The 20,985-nt window shown below is 35.7% G+C and overlaps 1 protein-coding gene and 1 non-coding gene across 2 annotated transcripts in view; one reads left to right on the plus strand and one right to left on the minus strand.

Annotated features, from left to right (window-relative positions):
- Window positions 1-20,985, minus strand: part of LOC138164128 (follistatin-related protein 4-like) — a 407,232-nt gene that overhangs the window by 54,687 nt on the left and 331,560 nt on the right. The window lies entirely within an intron of this gene.
- Window positions 11,745-11,848, plus strand: LOC138164507 (U6 spliceosomal RNA). Its single transcript, XR_011169089.1, has one exon. It is a non-coding gene; the product is annotated as a U6 spliceosomal RNA (small nuclear RNA).

Genomic DNA, 20,985 nt, shown 5'->3' on the forward strand with positions numbered 1-20,985 from the left:
CCATATGATTCTATAAATATTATTTAGATCACTTTGTCTCCCCAAAACATCTTCCTCAAATCTCTATACCTTTACTTATTGTCTCTTCCTATGTACTGAATGGAAATTCTCTCATTTATGCCAGTGATAGCTCCTCCATAATAATCTTACCTGACCAACCCTGCCCTGCTGGCCTCTCAGAAGTGAAAACCAGATACTTTGCAAATTTTCTTAGCTTGTTTTCTAGGAAGTTATTTGCATATAATCCATTTATCGCAATAGATTTTTATGTTCTCTAAGAAGGGGGATTGGGTTCAATCAATTTTTGTATCCTTAGAATAGGGTTTTAAACTGTAAGTTTTTTTGAAGAGTAGCTATAGGACTTCTCAAATTAATCATATGCAGTGATTCTCTAGGCCGATATATATTGCACTCACATTGGACTAGCAGGAAAAGACAGACATCTTGCAATTACATAGTATAGTTATTGAATTCAATCATATTTTTAGTGTTTTTGGCAGGGGAATGAGTAGGAAAGGGGTGAAAAATGTACAAAATGAGTTCATTTCCACTTATGTAAAGAAGATAGAATCACTTTTAAGCTTCTAAAAAGGCTCAAAAAAGGCCAAAAGTTAACTCCAGAAAGTCAGAAAGAAAAGAGATAATGATTAATGTGGAACAAAGATGGGTTGAGAAGGATTTGAGTAACACATCGATGATAAATATAATACCTAGGGCACAGATCCAGCACTTTTTCCAGGTAAGACCCATAAGGAAAGAGTCAATTGGATGTGGGCACTTTAATCATCTACAGGCATAGTAATTTATTTGAAAATAGCTTTAAAAGCAAATTTTCTCCCATATTCTATTCCTAGAAAAAGATAACATGTATTAAGAAAATTACAAGAGAAAAAAAGCAAAGTGCCAGGTAGAATTCCAGGTTTAGTCATAGAGTAACTATAGAGCCTTTAGACAAATTGTCCAGAAGAATTCGAAGTAGAGTATATCCTCTCCATTATTGAACACATAGACGTGATGTAAGCCTCCTTTTATGACATTCTAACATGAAATTCGGATGACACATAAAGTGCTTCTGTAAAAACTTGGGATCTAGACATCAAGAACTGAGGAAAATTTCAAGCATTTACCACAATGTTCTTAGCATTACATTTTGTGGGAGAAAATGGAAAATTAAACAAGAAATAAAGCAAGTAGCTCATTGACTGAACAACGGCTAAGCAAATTGATTCTTTCTCTGAGTAAACAAACACACATTAACCCAGGCTATCTGTAGACGAATGTGATCAATTTAGAAAAAGAAGGGGAAGACATATGAACTGATACATGTTGTGGCAAACTAAAAAGAAGATAATCTAGGTAACAGATTCTCGTGGAGCTTAAAAATAACAATACTGATTCTGGAATCCAAAAGCTCCTATTAGAGGACTGAATAAAATCTGGAAGATCTCATAATTCATTTGGAAATTTTTAACCATTGTTTACTTTCTCGATGTGCTCTTCTCCATCTACGTCTTGTGATGGACTCTTGAAGATCAAGCCTTGTAGCTCAGGGTTCTATTCTAGGTATACTCATCTGCTTCTATACCACTTTTCTTGGTGATATCATCAGTTTACATGACTTCAATTGGTATTTCTATGCTAAAGATTCTCAAATCTATCTTTGCTGCCCCAATTTTAGTGTTATCTCCATTCTTATATTTCTTATTGCCTTTTAGACATCTCAAACTAGATGTCCAACAGACATCTTCAGCTCAGTATGTCCAATACAGAACTCCTTATCTTTCTTCATAAAACTTCCAAAGGTCCTACTTTCCCTATTACTGGAGAGGACAACACTCTGCACTGCATCCCACAGGATCCCAAGCTAGGAATCACACTAGCTTCCTTATTGCCTCTCAACCCAAAAGCCAATCTTCTACTGAGGCCTTTCAATTTTACTTTTGAAAGATCTCTAGAATATGCCCCTTTATCTCCTATGACATTGCCACCATACCAGTAGAGAGATTCATCAGCTCATGCTTTGATTATTGCAATAGTATGCTATTGGGTCTCCTGTCTCATGACTCTCCCAATTCCAATTCATCCTCCAATTCAGCCAAAAAGACAATTTACCTAAGGGCAGATTGGATTATTTTAACTCACTAATCCATAAAATCCAGTGGCTTTCTATTATCTCTAGGATCAAATGTAAAATGGCCTCTTTGACATTCAAAATTCTTTATAACCTAGGCTCCATTATACCTCTGGTCATCTAAAACCTTACTCCCCCAAACATATTCTTTATCCTAGTGACACAGGTCTCCTGGACGTTCCATAGACAAGAAAAAGACATGTAATCTCTATTTTAAGTATTTCCTCTAGCTGCCCCATATGCTTGTAATGCTCTCCTTCATCTGCTAAGACTTCTGTTTTTCAATAGGTCACTACTAAAATCCAATCTTCTTCAGGAATCCTTTATAGACTCCTCTTCATTGCAGTGATTGATTTCCCTCTGTAAAATATTCTCAAATTACTCTGTACATAGCTTCCATTTACAATTTTATTTACATTTTTTTTCTCTCTCAGACTGTAAATTCTTTGAGGGCATGGACTGTTTTTTTGCCCTTTTAAAAATTTCCTTATCACATAGCACAGTCCTTTGAACATAGTAGCTGCTTTAATAAAAGTTTGTTGATTGGGGTGGCCAGGTAGCACAGCGAGTAAGAGCACCGGCTCCAGTGTTGAGAAGACCTGGAGATCGAATCCTGGGCTCAGCACTTAGCACCCACCCAGAAACACCTGGCCGTGTAACCTTGAGCAAGTTACTTAACCCCAATTGCTTAGGGGTGGCCAGCTGGCTCAGCGAGTAAGAGCACCGGCTCCAGTGTCGGGATGACCTGGATCAAATCCGGGCTCAGATACTCAGCACCACACCCAGAAATAACTGGCTGTGTAACCTTGAGCAAGTTACTTAACCCTGATTGCTTTTAAAAATTAAAAATTAAAAAAAAAGTTTGTTGATTGACCATTTGCCAATCTATTTGTTCACTTATAAATCATACTCATTGATCCAGATTGATATATTTTTCTTTAACTTACAGTTTCAGGTAGTTTAGTTTGCTAGTATGTACTCTACCATGTCACCATAATACCAATTTTTCTCCTAATAAATATATTGAACATACTTACATTTCTTACAATTCTTTGCTATAGAAAATACTGAAAGGGTGAGATCATTTAAGTTTAAAGAAAAAAGATTCATTATCCTCATAATACTTGACATTTGCTAAATATGTGGTAAGAACAATATCTACATGAGTATATTCATATCATCTGGGGCAGTTATTTCCCACCCCTCCCTAAAAGGGAAAGAAAGAGTATCCAAGATTTATCCAAAACAGGGGTTAAGAGTGGAGTACTTGATACAGCTTCATTGTTATGGGAAAATATCAGTCCTTGAAGGATGAATGCTACAGAAACTTGATGAATGTCTAGTTACTGTGCTAATTACCATACACCATTCTGTTTATCAGAATTTTTCTAAATAAAACTGAAGTGGACTGTGTCTATCAGACAGTATTAATATGAAAATGAAGGCAGCGATGTTATCTCAAGCAGTGTTGCTTCCTTGTGGAGTATCTCTTCTAAGCTCTTGCTAAGAAAATGACCTTTTAATCCCCTATTATAGGGGATTTAGTATTTCATTTTCCTCCAATCTTGAAACTTATCTACAATACTGGCCTGAATTAAGCATGGACTAAAACATTTTGATATAGCCAACAAGAGCAAATACAAAAGGGATCATGGTTCACATCATTGCTAAAGTGGCATACCATGGCTGATGGAGAAAGGGTGTATGTATGTGGTAAGATGGTCAGATATCCTTGCATGGTTTCCTAAGGCAAGAGTTTTCTTATAGAACTATAAAAAAGCCTGAAGCCAAACCTCCTGGTCATGGCTCCAAGTCAAACATTTCATGTTATTTTTTGAATTTTTGATAGAAGTTTCAATAGCAACACTGTGAGGAAAATGAAAGATATTGTGACTGGAACATTAAAGGACCTAGACTTGGGAATAGTATTCAAGTGCTATATTTTAAACACCACCAACAATTAGTAATTGGACCTACTTGTTCTGTTCATCGGGTATAGCTACAGTATCTATAGTATACACTGTGTTTGAAAGTGGGCAAGAAAACAACAGGACCTGACTGCTAGAAGAGTCCTTAGAAAGCAGAATGCAGTGATTTATTTTGTACGATGGATTGATAACTGAAGATCACGAACAGTGATTTGGTCCACAATACATAGCAAATTAATGGCACCACCAGGGCTCAAATTCATCTCTGATTTTTCAGGACCAGGCTTCTTTCAGCTAGACCACGCTATATTCCTCTGTGACCTTTGGACAAAAAAAGTTAGGAAAGACTGGATCAATATTAAATGGGGTTCAAAGAATCCCTATAAGCTTCTAAAAGATTTTAGCTATCTGTCTATTTATCTGGTGTGTTTATATAAATACATGTATACATATGCATATGTGTATGTATATGTGTGTATATGTATGTGTATATCACTTATATTTTAATAGAGAGCTGTCAATAAACAACATACCCCTTAACCCTAAATAAATAATGAAATGGAAAATAAGCTGTTATTTTAGTTTTTCTGTTTTAAAAAGACTATTAGTAGGCAAAGAATAGCTCAAGGAATATGCATAGAATCATAATACTTTTGATGTGGCATGATTCAGTTTGGCCCATGGCTATATAAATAAGCTACCTGAACTTGGTAATGTCATTTACATAGTGCTACATGGGGACCTTCATCTTAATTGAAAGAGCATGAGGGATAAACCTTGCATAAGTGCAACATCAAGACAATCTTGTTGAAGTAATTAAAAAACCTACTTCTGTTAATTGATTAAAACAAATACGACATGTACTGACTTAAGCAAAATGAGCTGTTGGCAGATTCTGTGCTAATCATTAAAGGTTCCTCTCTCCTCTTGAAGATCAAGAAGACACCAGTCAAATGAGAATGTGAGCCCTATGGCCATGATTCTGCGATCAGAGATGACTTAATGAGGAGGTTGTGCAGTCCTGTTTTATTCCAGACGGGAGACTAGAATTTTATATACTCACCTCAGCTTCACAGATACTTTCAATTTCTCCAAAGCATGAAGAACAGCTTTAGTTACTTTTCCTGAGAGTAAATAATCATGAAACATTTATTAAGCACCTACTGTTTGCCAAGTACTTAGGGTGCAAAAAAGAAAAAAAAAACAGTACTTGAAGGAACTTGTATTCTACATGGAGAAGAGAACACACACAAGGGAGCTAAAAGTAGGCAAAGGTGAGAAAGGTCTCTGGTGTGCAAAGATGGAGAAATCAGAGAAGCCCAATAGTAATGCATCCAAATGAAAAATGAGATGATTGAGATGAGCTCTTTCTGTACAAGGCAGGTTTGGAGTTCATGGCTAGATCATATAATCAAAGTATCAAAGGGCAGAAATGAGTTGGAGTAACAAAGCTGAAAAGAACATGCCCAAATAGCAGGTTGTCCATCCATTTGCTTGAACTTTGCACTTATTAATTATAATCATTTTTTATGTATTTTAAATATAAATAATGAGAGATCATCATAGACAGAAGTTTGTTCAAGTTCTAGCTTTGTTACAGATGTGATTCATGACCCTAGGCCCAGTTTCACTTAATTTTTCATTATCAAAGTCTTTGGTAGAGGGCAATTCATACGTTGAAAGTTCTACACACTGATGAAATCATGGTTCTGAATTAAAAGAAAAGAAAACAAAAACTTTTTTTCATTTTCACATCAATATTTTAGATCCCTTTGCTTGACAAAGTTGAATATTAGATTTTAGAGGACAGGAACTATTTTGATTGTGTCTCTGTAGCCCTAAAACCTAGCTGCATGCTTGGAAAAGAGTAGATGCTTAAGAAATATTTGAGAAATTAAATAGAATTTCTTCTGATACTTTGTCTTATTATCCCTTTGTTATGTGAACAAAGAAAAATTCTCATTACAGATATTACTGTATGTTCTTATGCATATAGGACTGGGCTGTGAGGTTCCAAAGTTTTTGATATTTGAGACTTCTGATATAAACTTGTATTAGTGAAGAAATAGGTAGTGCACTTCTCTGGAGCACTCACTATATATGCAGCCAAGCCAGCTCCCATAAAAAGAACCAACATCAAATTTCTGTATATGACAATGAACCCCAGAACAAATTCACAAGCTCTAAGATGGACTGCTTCTCTCTTTTTTTTAAGCAATTGGGGTTAAGTAACTTGCTCAAGGTTACACGGCCAGGTGTTTCTGGGTGGGTGCTAAGTGTCTGAGCCCGGGATTCGATCTCCAGGTCATCCCGACACTGGAGCCGGTGCCCTTACTCACTGTGCTACCTGGCCGCGCCAATGGACTACTTCTCTTAAGCAGCAGGAAAACTATGTACCATGTGAATATGGAACCATGATTTATTAAATAATGATGGTGGTGAAAAAGAAAAAAAAGGATTCAATAAGTACAATCCCTGTTATTTGGAGATTCAGAGAAAATCACTCTGTTGAGATCATACGAGTATATCTATATGGGAAATACAACAAAATGTAAAACATTGGACTAGTTAGATCATGAATCAGACATCCTGCTGTTTGTACTATATCATATTGAGAAAGGGTGGCTACATTGAAAAGTGGAACCACTGTGCCTATGACCCCTCATATTTTAAACTGACTGATTTCCCTCAAAGAATTACATTATGATAGTGTCAAAGTTAAGGAAGATCTTAGGTGTTATAATTATCAAAGGTTCTCAGAGTAGTGGGCAGTGTTCAGAAGCAAATTAGAGGGATAGAACAAACTTCATATGACTGAGTTTCTTATATGAATGAATGAATAAATGGATACCAGCAAAGGCATTCATTGCACGAGTTTAGTATGTGTCAGGAGCTGTTCTAAGTGCTACATATACATTCATTTAAACAAAGCCACAAAATCAGTGTAGAATAAAACTCCTTTATTATGGACCATTTTTTGAATAAAGTTTGTGCCCAATAGAATTAAAAAAGAGAATAGTACATATTGAAATTTTCATAATGACCTTCTAATATAATTTTCTTTCTCTGCTGATCTTTCTACCTTCTCTCTATCTTCACTGAGATAAAGACTAATTCCAATACATAATAATCCCTTTATGAGTACTAATACACAAAGACCTTGATCTCTTGAGACTCTGATGGGGAAAATGCTTACAATCATCAGTCAAAAGGCCAAGAACTAATTCTCTTCATTCTAATGAACCCCCATGGAAAATGTACTCTTAACTCTTCATCTCTTTAAAATAGACATTATAATTGTTTTTCTGTATTTTGTCACCAGACAGTATTTTCATCTAAAATTAAATAGCTGCTAATTACATATTTCTCTGCTAGCAGAATGTTCTTCACAGTCTATTTATATATCTATATAACAGAGAGAGTTCTGTCACTCTTAATCACCCGGAGAACGGGCAACTTGACATCTGTGGAAGCTCTCAACACCTGGCTTAGTTTACAAAAGGAAAACAATAAAATAACCTATATTTATATTACTGTTTTTGATACTGAAAATTTTCAGAAAGTAAAACAACAGCAACGTGAAATTTTCTCGGTTTGATAACTAGCTAACACTTTGTAATTACTAAGATACAATTAATTCATTTAAGGCATATGATTTTGATTGTAGGATGGCATATATGCTGTGTGGATAACATTCTTATACATTTGCTGCATGTTCACATTGCAAAATTGCAAACATGAAAGGAATATTGAAGAAAACAGTCATCTCTTCGAAGCTATTCTACTTTCTCCTGCACTCAGTTTCTCTAAGACGAGTCAAGTCTACAAACTTTTATAATGAACCAAGTGTCAGGGAACATGTTAAGAACGGAGATACAAAAAAGGCAAAAAACAGTGTATGCCTTGAAAGACCACACTATAAAATGGTGGAAGCAATGTTCAGAAAAAAATGTGTAAAAAACAACACAGGAACAATGAATTGGAAATATTCTCAAACATAAATGCGCTAAGAAAAAGAGACCTGTAAAAGGCTCCTCTTAACAGGTAGCAAAAGGAGGGGTGAAAGGATTTGACCTGAGCCTCAAGGAACTCTTTGAGGTATGAACATTGTATTGGAAGCCACTAATGATCCGGGAATAAATTCTGAATCTCTTACCTATGGATTATGTACCCATATACAAGACATTTAATGCCTCTGGGACATACTTTTCTCATCTAAATATTGATGAACACAAAGGTCGGTTCTTATTTTAAATCCCACAATACAATGTTTCTTTAAATTACTGGTAGGTTTGATATGTTCAACTCTCAATTATCTGGATTAATGAAATATAGTTGGTATTTATTTAAGCACTTAATGTATGCAGAACTGTGAACTAGAACATGTATAACCTATATCATATTGTGTGTTGTCTAGGGGAGAGGAGAGGAAGGGGAAGGAGAAAAACTTGGAAGTCAAAATCTTGTAAAAATGAATGTTGTGTAGGGTGGCTACGTGGCACAGGCCCCGGAGTCAGGAGGACCTGACTAACAGGTCTGTATCCCAAAGAGGTCATACAAAAGGGAAAAGGATCTACCTATACAAAAAATATTTAAAACAACTCTAATCGAAGGAATGCCTATCAGTTGGAGAATGACTGAACAAGTTGTGGTATACAAATGCAATGCAATATCATTGTGTGCTATAAGAAATTATGAGCAGACAGATTTCAGAAAAACCTGGAAAGGCTTAAACAACTGATTCTGAGTAAAGTGAGTAAAACCAGGGGAACATTGTATATAGTAACAGCAACATTTTGCAATGATCAAGTATGATAGATTTAGCTCATTTCAGAAGTACAACGATCCAAGACAATTCTAAAAGACTCTTGATGGAAAATGTTACTCACATCCAGAGAAAGAACTATGAAGTCTGAATCCAGATCAAAGCATACTATTTTTACTTTTTCTGTTTTTTTCATTTTTTTGTGGCTTTTCCTTTTGTTCTGGTTCTTCCTTCATAACATGATTAATGTGTAAATATGTCTAACATGATTGTACATGTATAACCAATATCAGATTGCTTGCCATCTCGGGGAGAGGTTAAGGGAAGGAAAAAGGCAGAAAATTTGGAACTCAAAATCTTGTAAAAAATGAATGTTGAAATCTATCTTTAAATGTAATCAGAAATAAAATACTATTTACAAAAAAAAAATCATAAGATTACTACTAAAACCATAAAAAAACAAAAGTGCCCAATACTATAGGATAGCTTATTTTTAAAAATGATAAGTGAAAAGTAAAAAGATTTACTAAAGTTTCCAATGATTTCTTCTTAAAACAAAATGCAAAATGAATATACCACAGAAGTAACAGCTAAAATTTATGTTTTCCAATTCAAAAACAAACACTCCAATTAGCAAAAAACTCATGGTGGTATAGAGAGTCTGTGAACATTTTGTTCTCTGAGGCTGAAAGAAAACCTTTTAAAGAGGATTTCTGTAGAATTCTAACAATTTTCTAGAAGGTAAAAAACTCGAATATAAGACATTATTTTATAAAGCTGAATGTTGCCAGCAAAACAAAAACAATGGATCAACTGTTTTATACCTCCCATCTAGAAACAGGAAAGATTGTTCCCCTACAATAACTCTAGACTCATTTTTCCTTGTTCATCTTTCAATTGTTTCCATAATGTTCAGAATGATTTCCAAAGGACTTCTGTGTAGATCTTATAAACACAATCATGAACATGTCTCTGGTTATTCTCATTAGTTAGTAAATGAGATTTCCCTGTAATTCTCTCCACTTGGGAGCACATCTTTATGACTGATTATTCTTACACAAATATATTCTGCTTTCTGTCATCATCATTCCATGATAAAGTCAAACATATAGGAACAGATCAGGACTAGAAAAAAGAAGGCTAAAATTAAAGCTTTCAGTTTCTGAGCAAGGAAATTGAGGGCCATAGAATATAAGCACCATGGTCATCAACAAACATTTATTACAAACCAATGACGCAATGTGTTTAGGCTTGAGATTAGAAACTATCCTTGTTTTTAAGGAACATACATCAGAGGCAGCCACATACAGACAAACATATATACCTACATATGAATATAGATAATATAATTTATGTAGCACTTTACAATATTTAACAAATAGCTCTTTTCTACAAATTTCAAGAAATAACTTTTATCTACTCAGCAGCTCTGGAAACAGATTGCAAATATTATCACAAAGGCCAAGGGGGATTAAATGAGTTTTCTGTGGCAACATATGTAGTTCACATATATAGGAAGATTTGAACTAGGTCTTCCTGACTTTCAGCCCAAAATTTTACAAATTGTTCTATGTCTCTAAGGAACTGAACTCTAAGGACCCCTCTGGAATAGAGAGATGGGCAGATTGGTTAGAGCAGCAAGAAGGAGAACAAAGAAGGAATTAAATCTGTAAAGACTAGTTGGTGCCAGGAATGGATTCAAAATCCAGCTTTAGAAATTTGTATTTTATCCTAGAGGGAAAAGAGAACAACCGGAGATTACTGAGCAATGGGTCAGTCACATGAGTCGGAAGCACAAAAGGCAATACCCTAATACTTATTCTCTGCTTTTAGATCCAGCTGTTTTCCTACCAGCCCAAATTGTCATAAAGAAAAGTACATTCTCACAAGTCTATGGATTTGAACTCCTCAAAAATAGAAATAAAAATGTAAATCTCATTTTATGCAGATTTCAGATCGAAAAGCATGTAAACATCATCTAGATCCTTAATTTCATTATTGAAAATAGATACAGTCTGTTAACTGAAAACATGTAAAGTTTTCTTCCACAAAGTCTTATTATGTGTAAGAGGTAAATGAACATGAAATAGAATTTGGAAAATATTGCCCTAAAACTCAAGCTGCTAAAATCTAACATATAGCAAATATTGGGGCGAGGGATCTGGAAATGATTTTGTAACAGTTGCCTTGTGGTAAAAGGAGTTTTTATATCTCTCAATTCAGAGATAATACTCATTTTTCTCCAAATTTATTTTTACCAGAAATATTATGGTGGTGAAAACCGTAATTCTCTCAAAATGTAACAGAGAAAAAGTAGGCCATTTGTGCTCTACTGAAATAGCGCCTTTACTCACAGTGCCCAGATTCTATTACATTTACTTTTCAAACCATAAGATGTAATTTGAGACAACTCCAGAAAAAAAAAATTGGTTGTTCCCCATCCATTACCGAGAAATCACCCAGATACACTTGTCAGTTCAAGTATAATCCCATTAACAATGTCAGGTTATTATTGACACCAGGTGTACCTCCTTAACAAGAAACATTGGGCCCTAACATAATCAATAGCATAGAATGTTTGAAAGTAGGAAGAGTCCGATGTGAATCTTCTTGCATACGTTTACTGGCTGTGTGATTTTGAGAAAGTCACTTAAGTTCTTTGTGCCTCAGATTACTCAGTTGTAAAAAGAGAATACTATCCATTGCTACTTCACATGTTTTCAATAAGTTGTAAATGATATAAGTTAGTAGGAGTGTTTTACAAACATCAAAGTCATTATGAGTTATTGTTCTTTTATTGTTATCATGATTATATATGCTTAGAATATAATTTCTGATTAAGTTGCCTCAAGTTTCCAGGTAAAGTATTAAATTCTGGGCACTGATTAGATAATTCTAGCCTTAATAATAATACTCAGTAGGGTTTATTTTGGCAGCACATATACTAAAACTGGAGAAATACAAAGATTAGCATGGACCTTGTGCAAGGATGATATGAAAATTTGTGAAGCATTCCAGATTAAACTTGGAAAAAATATTTAAAATAAGTTTCTTGGTTAAGGCCTCATATGTCAACTATATATGAAATTAAGTCAAATTTATTAAAATAAGAGCCATTTTCCTATTGATAAATGGTCACAGGATGTAAAAAGGCAATTTTCAAAAGAAGAAATCAAAGGTATCAATAGTCACATGAAAAAATGACCTAAATTACTATTGACTAGAAAAATAAAGTTACAATAAACCTGAAGTACCAAACATATGGTCAAAAAGATACAAAATTGGCCAACATAAGAAAAAAGGAAATTAAATTAAAGTTATAGGGAAGGTGGAAAAGTAGAAATACTAATGCATTGTTGGTGGAGTGGTAAACTGATCCAACAGTTCTGGGAATATGTTGGAACTATGGTCAAAAAGATACAAAATTGTGCGTTCTTTTTGATAGGAATATTACTATTAGGTAAGTATCCCAAGGAAAAGAAAGGAAGGGAAAAAGACCCATGTGTACAAAAATATTGAAAATGGTTCTTTTTGTGATGGAAAAGAATTAGAAATTGAAGGGATACCCATAATTGGGGAATGGCTAAACAAGTTATATCATATGAATGTAATGAAACATTATTGTGCTATTAAGAATTGTTTAGCAGAATGGTTTCGGAAAAACTTAGTAAATCTTTTATGAATTCGTGTAAAGTGAAGCAAGTAGAACAAAGGGAACAACATAAATAGTGACAAAAATATTTTGAGGATGATCAACTTTGAAAGGCTTACCTATTCTGAGGATGTATGCAAGATAATGTTTAAAAAATCCATGATAAAAATGCTATCCATGTTCAGAGAGAGAACTGGCTAGCTCTGAGTGCATATCAAAGCATATATTTTTCACTTTCTTCTTCCTTTTCTGTGTGTTTCTTTTGCAACATGGGTGCTACAAAATATGTTTTGTATAACTTTACATGTATAATTGATATGATTCTAATTGCTTAATCAATGGATGAGGGAGAGATTTTAAAGAAGAAGAGAATTTGGAATGTAAAAGTTTTTAAAAATGAAATGCTAGGAGGCAGAGCCAAGGTGGCAATATAGAAGCAGGAAAACTCTGGATGGCCCTCCATAACCACCTCAAACACCTAAAAAATGACTCTAAACAAACTTTAGGGCTACAGAACCCACAAAATGAGAGAGAAAAACAAACCTCCCACTGAAGGCAGCCTGGCAGGTGGACAGGAATGGTCCATTGTAGACTGCTAGGAGCTGAACCCAGCCCCACCTGAGGCCATGGTTTTAGCCTCAGGGTGGCCCGAGCAGCTGTGGCTAGAGGGACGTCAGGAGAGTAGATCACCAGCAGCTGTGGTGGTTTCCAGAATTATCAACCCATAAATGCCAAAGACAAAGTGAGAGGCCAGTGTGGATTTTGTAGGAACAGGGGGTGAGGGAGTTCAGTCCAGCCTCTGCCACATGGATGAAGAAGCACCTGAGGTGTGGTGGCTGCATTGCCACATGGCTGCTTCAGAGCTCCTGGCCTGCAGATTGTAGGGGGACCAAGTAACCAGTCTGAAGGCTAATCACTCTTGCTTTAACCTGCTTGGATATGGATCACTATATATGGTGGAAGTCCTAGGGTGAGTGACCAGGTGCCAGAGTCAGTGGAGGCTTCAGAGAGGGCAGCCCACTAATACATCTGGCAGCTGAGAAAAGCCCAGAGACCTGGAACAAAGCTCTCCCCTCCAGAAGCAGAGTTCTAGTGTGGCAAAAAGCTCAAAAGTCAAGTAATTAAGTGGGGACATGAGCAAGCAAAGGAAGTAAGCTAGCACAGCAATCAGACTTTAGATTCCTATTTTGGGGACAAAAAGGATCAAAGCATGGAACAGCCAGAAGACAAAGAAGACAGAACTACAGCACAAAAAGCTTCCAAGAAAAATATGAATTGTTTACAAGACATAGAGGAGCTCAAGAAAGATTCTGAAAACCAAATAAAAGAAGTGGAGGAAAAATTAGGCAAAGAAATGAGAATGATGCAAGAAAATTATGGAAAGAGAGTCAACAACCTGATTGAAGAAAATAACACCATAAAAAATAGACTAACTCAAATGGCAAAAGAAGCTCAAAAAGCCAATGAGGAGAATGCCTTAAAAAGCTAAATTTGTCTGACAGAAAAAGAATCTCAAAAGCTTGCTGAATAGAATCATTCGTTCAGAATTAGATTGGAGCAAATGGAACCTAATGACTTTATGAGAAATGAAGATACTATTAAACAGATCCAAACAAATGAAAAAATAGAAGGCAGTGTGAAATATCTCATTGGGAAAACCACTGACCTGGAAAATAGATCCAAGAGAGATAATTTAAAAATTAATGGACTACCTGAAAGCCATGATCAAAAAAAGAACCTAGAAATTTTCCTTCAAGAAATTCTCAAGGAATATTGCCCTGATGTTTTAGAACCAGAGGGCAAAATAGAGGTTGAAAGAATTCACTTATCATCTCCTGAAAAAGATCCCCAAAAAGAAAACTACTAGGAATGTTATAGCCAAATTCTGGAGTTCTCAGATCAAGAAGAAAATATTATAAACAGCCAGGAAGAAACACTTTGAATATTGTGGAAACACAATCAGGAAAACATAGGATCTTGCAGCTTCTACACTGAGGGACCAAAGGGCTTGGAATATGATATTCAGGAAGTCAAAATATCTGGGATTAAAATCAAGAATCACCTACCCAGCAAAACTGAGTATCATGTTTCAGGGGAAAATATGGTCATTCAGTGGAATACAGGACTTTCAAGCATTCTTGCTGAAAAAAACAGAGTTGAATAGAATATTTGACATTCAGATACAAGAAGCAAGAGAAGCATGAGAAGGTAAACAGGGAAAAGAAATCATAAGGAATTTATCAAAGTTGAACTATTTACATTCCTACATGAAAAAATGATAATTGTAACTTATGAAACTTTTTTCAGTATAAGAATAGTTGAAGGGAATAGAATTCTATATCTATCTATATGTGTATACATACATATATATGTCTATATAGTAAGGTATATGGGCATATGAATACATATGTGAATGTGTGTATATATGGGTGCAGGTATACATAGACAGAGGGCACAGAACCAATTGAATAGGAAGGGATGATACTTAAATGTGAAATTGAGAGGTGAGAGAGGAATATAATGAGAGGAGACAGGGAGAGACAAAATGGGTTAAATTATCTCATATAGAAGAGGTAAGGGAAAACTCTTACAATGAAAGAGAATGAATCAATCTTATTCTCATTTAATTTGGCTTAGGGAGGGAAAGACATATACACTGAATAGAGCTTCTTGGCCTATAGGAGCAAGGGGATGTGAGGGGAGATGATGAAGGGAAAGGTAGGTTGCAGGGTGGGGGTAGGGAAGTTGGAAGCACACACTTTTGAAAAGGGACAGGGTCAAAGTAGAGAATAGAACAAGTCGAGGTGGGATAAGATGGAGGTGAAGATAGTCATTCTTTCACAATATATTCACTGTGGAAATGTTTTGTATAGCTACACATGTTCAACCTTTATTGAATTGGTTATCTTCCCAGTAAGGGTGGGTGACAAAGGAGGAAGGGAAAGAATCTGGAATTCAAAGTTTTAAAATAAAATATTTAAAAATTTATTATTATTATAATTATTGTTTTATATGCAACTAGAAAATAAGATTTTCAGGCACTGGGGTATAGAGTTCCATCTTGCCCTACTGGAAAGTCAGAGGGGGATGGGGGAGGACATAGGAGAGAGCAGATTGGGGGGGAGTATACAGTGGGATCACTGTTTGGGGTGGTGGGTAGGGGAAAGATGGGGTGAAAATTTGTAACTGAAAATATTGTAGAAATGAATGATGTAAACTAAAAATAAACAAAATTTAATTAAAAAAATGAAATGCTAAAAAATTTATTTGTAAATGAAAATAATTAATGAAACAAAAATATATTAAAATAATAAATGTGATAGTAGAAATTGTACTGGGTTTGGAATTCCTCTAGTAAAATGCTAAATGAGCCACTTACATAATGCTTTCTACATCATAGCATATTGCCTCTTGCTTAACTTTTCACTCTTCTCAGTTCATTCAAAGAAACAGTTAGTAAAACTTTCTAATGAAAAAAAGTTGATAAATATAAACTACAGAACATCACTTCCTATAAAACATGAGGTCTCTATTTTATAAATATACATACCCTGAGAAGAAAGAGTAGAAGTACATAGTGATTACTTTTGGGGGATACATAGACAATAATTAGACTCTAGGCCTCTTCTATCAAGTAATATAATGCCTAGAAAATTGGGCATATGGAGCATGGCTTTCTATACCTCACACTGAAGATTCTATGCATAATGCCAAGAGATCAGATTATCCTTTAATTCCAATATAATATAAACCAAATTTCAGTATTATATCCCCAACAGAACTCACCAATTACACTTACAGTCATTGCTATATCATTGATTTATCAAGAGATTAATTTTCCCAATATCAGTGTAAATAATTGATATCTCATAGACATCATACAAAACCATTAATATCAATTTTACCTTTTACAAGGGAATATTTAGTAGAAAAAGAAAACTATAAATACCAGAATAGTTTCACATAACAGACAAAGAAATTTTGAAACTTGATACATCCTTACATTAATAAATAAAAAAAAAACAACAACAAAAAAGTGAACCTTTAATGGACATACCAGGAGCCAAATATCTCTAGATAGCACCAGGTATTTTGGAAGCTGTGGTGGAGAAAGTTTCTTTTCTGTACCTATAACAAAGACATTATGGGGGCGGAGTCAAGATGGCGGGGTAGAAACAGTACTTTCACAGAGCTCCAGCTCTCACCTCCTCCAATTCAGGTAAAAGGTGATTCTGAACAAAATTTGGAGCTACAGAACCCACAAAATGACACAGAGAAGCTAACCTCCTGCTGAGGACAGCCCAGCAGGCTGGCAGGGGGCAGCCAGCTGCAGGGCTCTGGGAGCTGATCCCAGCCATGAGCAAGCCAGAGGTTTTAGCCTCAGGGCGGGCCTGACCAGCAGCCGGCTGGAGGGACTTCAGATCACCAGCAACTGTGGCAGTTTCCAGAATTATCAACCCATAGATGCTAAGGACAAAGTGAGAGGTCAGTGTAGTGTGGACTTTGGGATCCAGTAGTTGGGAGTGTGGTTGGCTTCTTCCCCCAGGACAAGAAGTCACTGAAGAGCTGCAGCCTTTCAGGGGTCACCATGTGGCAGCTTCAGTTCCTGGTCAGCAGTTTGTAGGGGGACCAAGCAACCAGTCTGAGGGGTAATTGCTCTTGCTTTAACCTGCTTGGATCTGGATTGTGGTCAAGGGTGAAGGTCCTGGGGTGTGTGACCAGCTTGCCAGAGTGTGTGGAGGCTTCAGAGAGGGAGCCAAACTAATACCTTTGGCAGCTGAGAAAACCCCAGTGTTTGGTATGAAGCTTCCCTGTCTGGTAGCAGAGTCTTACTGTGACAAAAAGCCCAAAAGTCAAGTAATTGAGTGGCAACATGAACAAGCAAAGGAAGCAAAGTAAACAGAGCAACCCAACTTTGCACTCCTATTTTGGGGACAAAAAGGATCAAAGCATGAAACAGGAGGAAGACAGTGAAATCAGAAATCCTGCAAAAAAAAGTTTCTGAGAAAAATACGAGCTTGTTACAGGCCATAGGGAACCATAAGACGGATTTTAAAAAGCAAATAAGAGAAGTGGAGGAAAAATTGGGAAGAGAAATGAGAACAAGACAAGAAAATTATGAAATGAGAGTCAAAAACCTAAGTGAAGAAAATAACACTTTAAAAAATAGACTAACACAGAGGTGGCCAGGTGGCGCAGTGAGTAAGAGTGCTGGCCTCAGAGCCAGGAGACCTGGGATTGGTTCTGGCCTCAGATCCTTCACACCTATACACACACACACACACACACACACACACACACACACACACAAACTGGCTGTGTAACCTTGAGCAAGTTACTTAAGCCCAATTGCTTAAAAAATAGACTAACTCAAATGGCATCAAATGGCTTAAAGAGGATCAAAAAGGCAGTGAGAAGAATGCCTTAAAAAGCCAAATTTGCTAGATGGAAATAGAATCTCAAAAGCTCACTGAGGAGAATCATTCTTTCAGAATTAAATTGGAGCAAAAGAAGCTAGTGACTTTATAAGAAATCAAGAAAATATTAAACAGATCCAACAAATGAAAAAATAGAAGGCAATGTGAAATATCTCATTGGGAAAACCACTGACTTGGAAAATAGATCCAGGAGAGATAATTTAAAAATTATTGGAATACCTGAAAGCCATGATCAAAGTAAGAACCTAGAAATCATCCTCCAGGAAGTTCTCAAAGAAAACTGCCCTGATGTTTTAGAACTGGAGGGCAAAATGGAGGTTGAATGAATCCACCTATCACCTCCTGAAAAAAGATAACAAAAAGCAAACCCTTAGGAGTGTTATAGCCATGTTCCGGAGTTCTCAGATCAAGGATAAAATATTACAAGCAGCCATGAAAAAACAATTTGAATATTGTGGAAACACTATCAGGATAACCCAGGCTCTGGCAGCTTCTACACTGAGGGATCGAAGGGCTTGGAATATGATATACCAGAGGTCAGAAGACCTGGGATTAAAACCAAGAATCACCTACCTAGCAAAACTGAGTATCATGTTTCAGAGGAAAATATGGTCATTCAGTGGAATAGAGGACTTTCAAGTATTCTTGATGAAAAACCAGAGTTGAATAGAAAATTTGACATTCAGATACAAGAAACAAGAGAAGCATGAGAAGGTAAACAGGGAAAAGAAATCATAAGAAACTTATCAAAGTTGAACTATTTACATCCCTACATGGAAAAACAAGAATTGTAACTTATGAAACTTTTCTCAGTATGAGAATAGTTGAAGGGAATATAAACTTATATATTTATGTATACATACATATATGTCTATATAGGAGGGTATATGGGCGTATGAATACATATGTGAATGTGTGTATATATGTGTACAGGTATACATAGATAGAGGGCACAGTACCAATTTAATAGGAAGGTATGATACTTAAAATGTGAAATTAAGAGGTGAGGGAGGAATATAATGAGAGCAGATGGGAGAGACAGAGTGGGTTAAACTATCTCATATAGAAGAGGCAAGGGAAAATGGTTACAATGGAGGGGAAGAATAGGAAGGCAAAAGGGAATTGGTCAACCTTATTTTCATTGAATTTAGCTTAGGGAGGGAATGACATACACACTAAATAGGGGATCTCACCCTACAGGAGAGTAGGGAGGAAGGGAATGAGATGGGGGGGTGATGGAAAGGAGGGCAGGTAGAGGGGGAGGGAAGTTGGGAGCACCCACTTTTGAGAAGGGACAGGATCAAAGTAGAGAATAGAACAAGTGGGAGGTGGGATAGGAAGGAGGGAAGTATAGTCAGTCTTTCACAATATATCCACTATGGAAATGTTTTGCACAGCTGCACATGTATATCCTATACTGAATTGCTTATCTTTCCAGTAAGGGTGGGTAAGAAGGGAGAAAGGGAATGAGTCTGGCATTCAAAGTTTTTAAATCAAATGTTTAATATATATATATATATATACACTAATATTAATATTATTTTACATGTAACTGGGAAATAAAACACATAGGCACTGTGGCATAGAGATCCACCATACCCTACTGGAAAATCAGAGGGGTATGGGAGAAGATATGGGAGAGAGCAGATTGAAGGAGGGGATATTTTGGGGTGGTGGGTAGGGAAAAAACAGGGAGAAAATTTATAACTCAAAATCTTGCAGAAATGAATGATGTACACTAGAAGTTAATAAAGCATTTGATTAAAATAAAACATAGACATTATGGGTTTCAATCTTGCTTAGTAAAGTATCTCCAGGAGGGAATACCTTAGTAACACAAAATCTAATTTAAAAAACAATCAAAGAAAGAAGAGCACAAGGATCAAGGGAGCGAAGCTTCTCACACATACCTGAATAATGCAACAAGTAGAAACTAGCAAGAGAAGGTAAATAGGGAAAAGAAAAACAACTAATAATTTTGTATGATCAAACAAATAGAAATATGATGTTATAACAATAGGATAAAGAAACTGAATCAGCTAAAGGAGCAGTAGTGAAGTTCTGTTATTCAGTTGTTTCATTTATGGCGAAATTTGGGGGGGTTTTCTTGGCAAAGATACCAGAGTTGTTTGTCCTTTCTTTCTCCAACTCATTTTATAGACAAGGTAGTGAGGCAAACAGGATGAAGTGACTTTGCCAAAGCCACACAGCAAGTAAGTGTTGGAAGCAATATTTGAACTCAGATCTTCTGACTGCAGGTATAGCACTCTCCTCCATGCCACCTGGCTGTCAAAAGAAATAGCAACAAACTATACCAAAAGACATTTATAGATATTCTGCACTCAATAAAAATTAGCAAGAATTTGAATTGTAATAAAAATCAAAGGACTAAAAAAATAATTTGAAATTAAATAGAAATTGATCTTGAAAGAAAATATTATTCCTAAAATGAATAAAAGGAAACGTGGAAAAAAATAAGATAAAAGAGGGTAGGAAAGTTAATATAAATAAGGACAAATTTCCCACTGTAAAATATTTAGCTGCATAGCATATAGAAGTGAATAGCTGAAAATAAGGCATACTAATAATTAATAACTTTATTATTCACATTCTTATGGAGTAATAAAGATTTATGTGTAAAAACATTGATGACAGATTTAAAAAAAGCTATTTTAGGATTATGACATCAGAAAGAAAGGAACTAGAACTATCAGAGAAAGAGGACACTATATTTCAGGAAATTTTCCAAAAAATCTTCTCAGAAGTAAAAACAGAAACAATGAGATAGAAATATGCAAGAATGTGACATTCATCATGCCTAGGCATATGATATTTGAACTCCAAAATTACAATGTTTTTAAAATGAGATCATATTATCATTCATGCTATATGTCTAGGTGATACTCTCTGAAACCCTACTAGAATGACAAGTGGGATCACCCACAGTTGTTAAGTGGTGATAAAAATCCTGATCCCGAGAGTTAGGATGGTATCTCTGCAATGTTATATCTCAGAGACACTGACCGATATATGTCCTCTATCGATTATAACTCAGAGTCAGAATTGCTTTT

Source organism: Petaurus breviceps, unplaced genomic scaffold (genome assembly GCF_028583685.1).
Source record: "Petaurus breviceps papuanus isolate PSGF00001 unplaced genomic scaffold, PetGlider_PUasm1.0 189, whole genome shotgun sequence".
Classification (NCBI taxonomy): domain Eukaryota; kingdom Metazoa; phylum Chordata; class Mammalia; order Diprotodontia; family Petauridae; genus Petaurus; species Petaurus breviceps.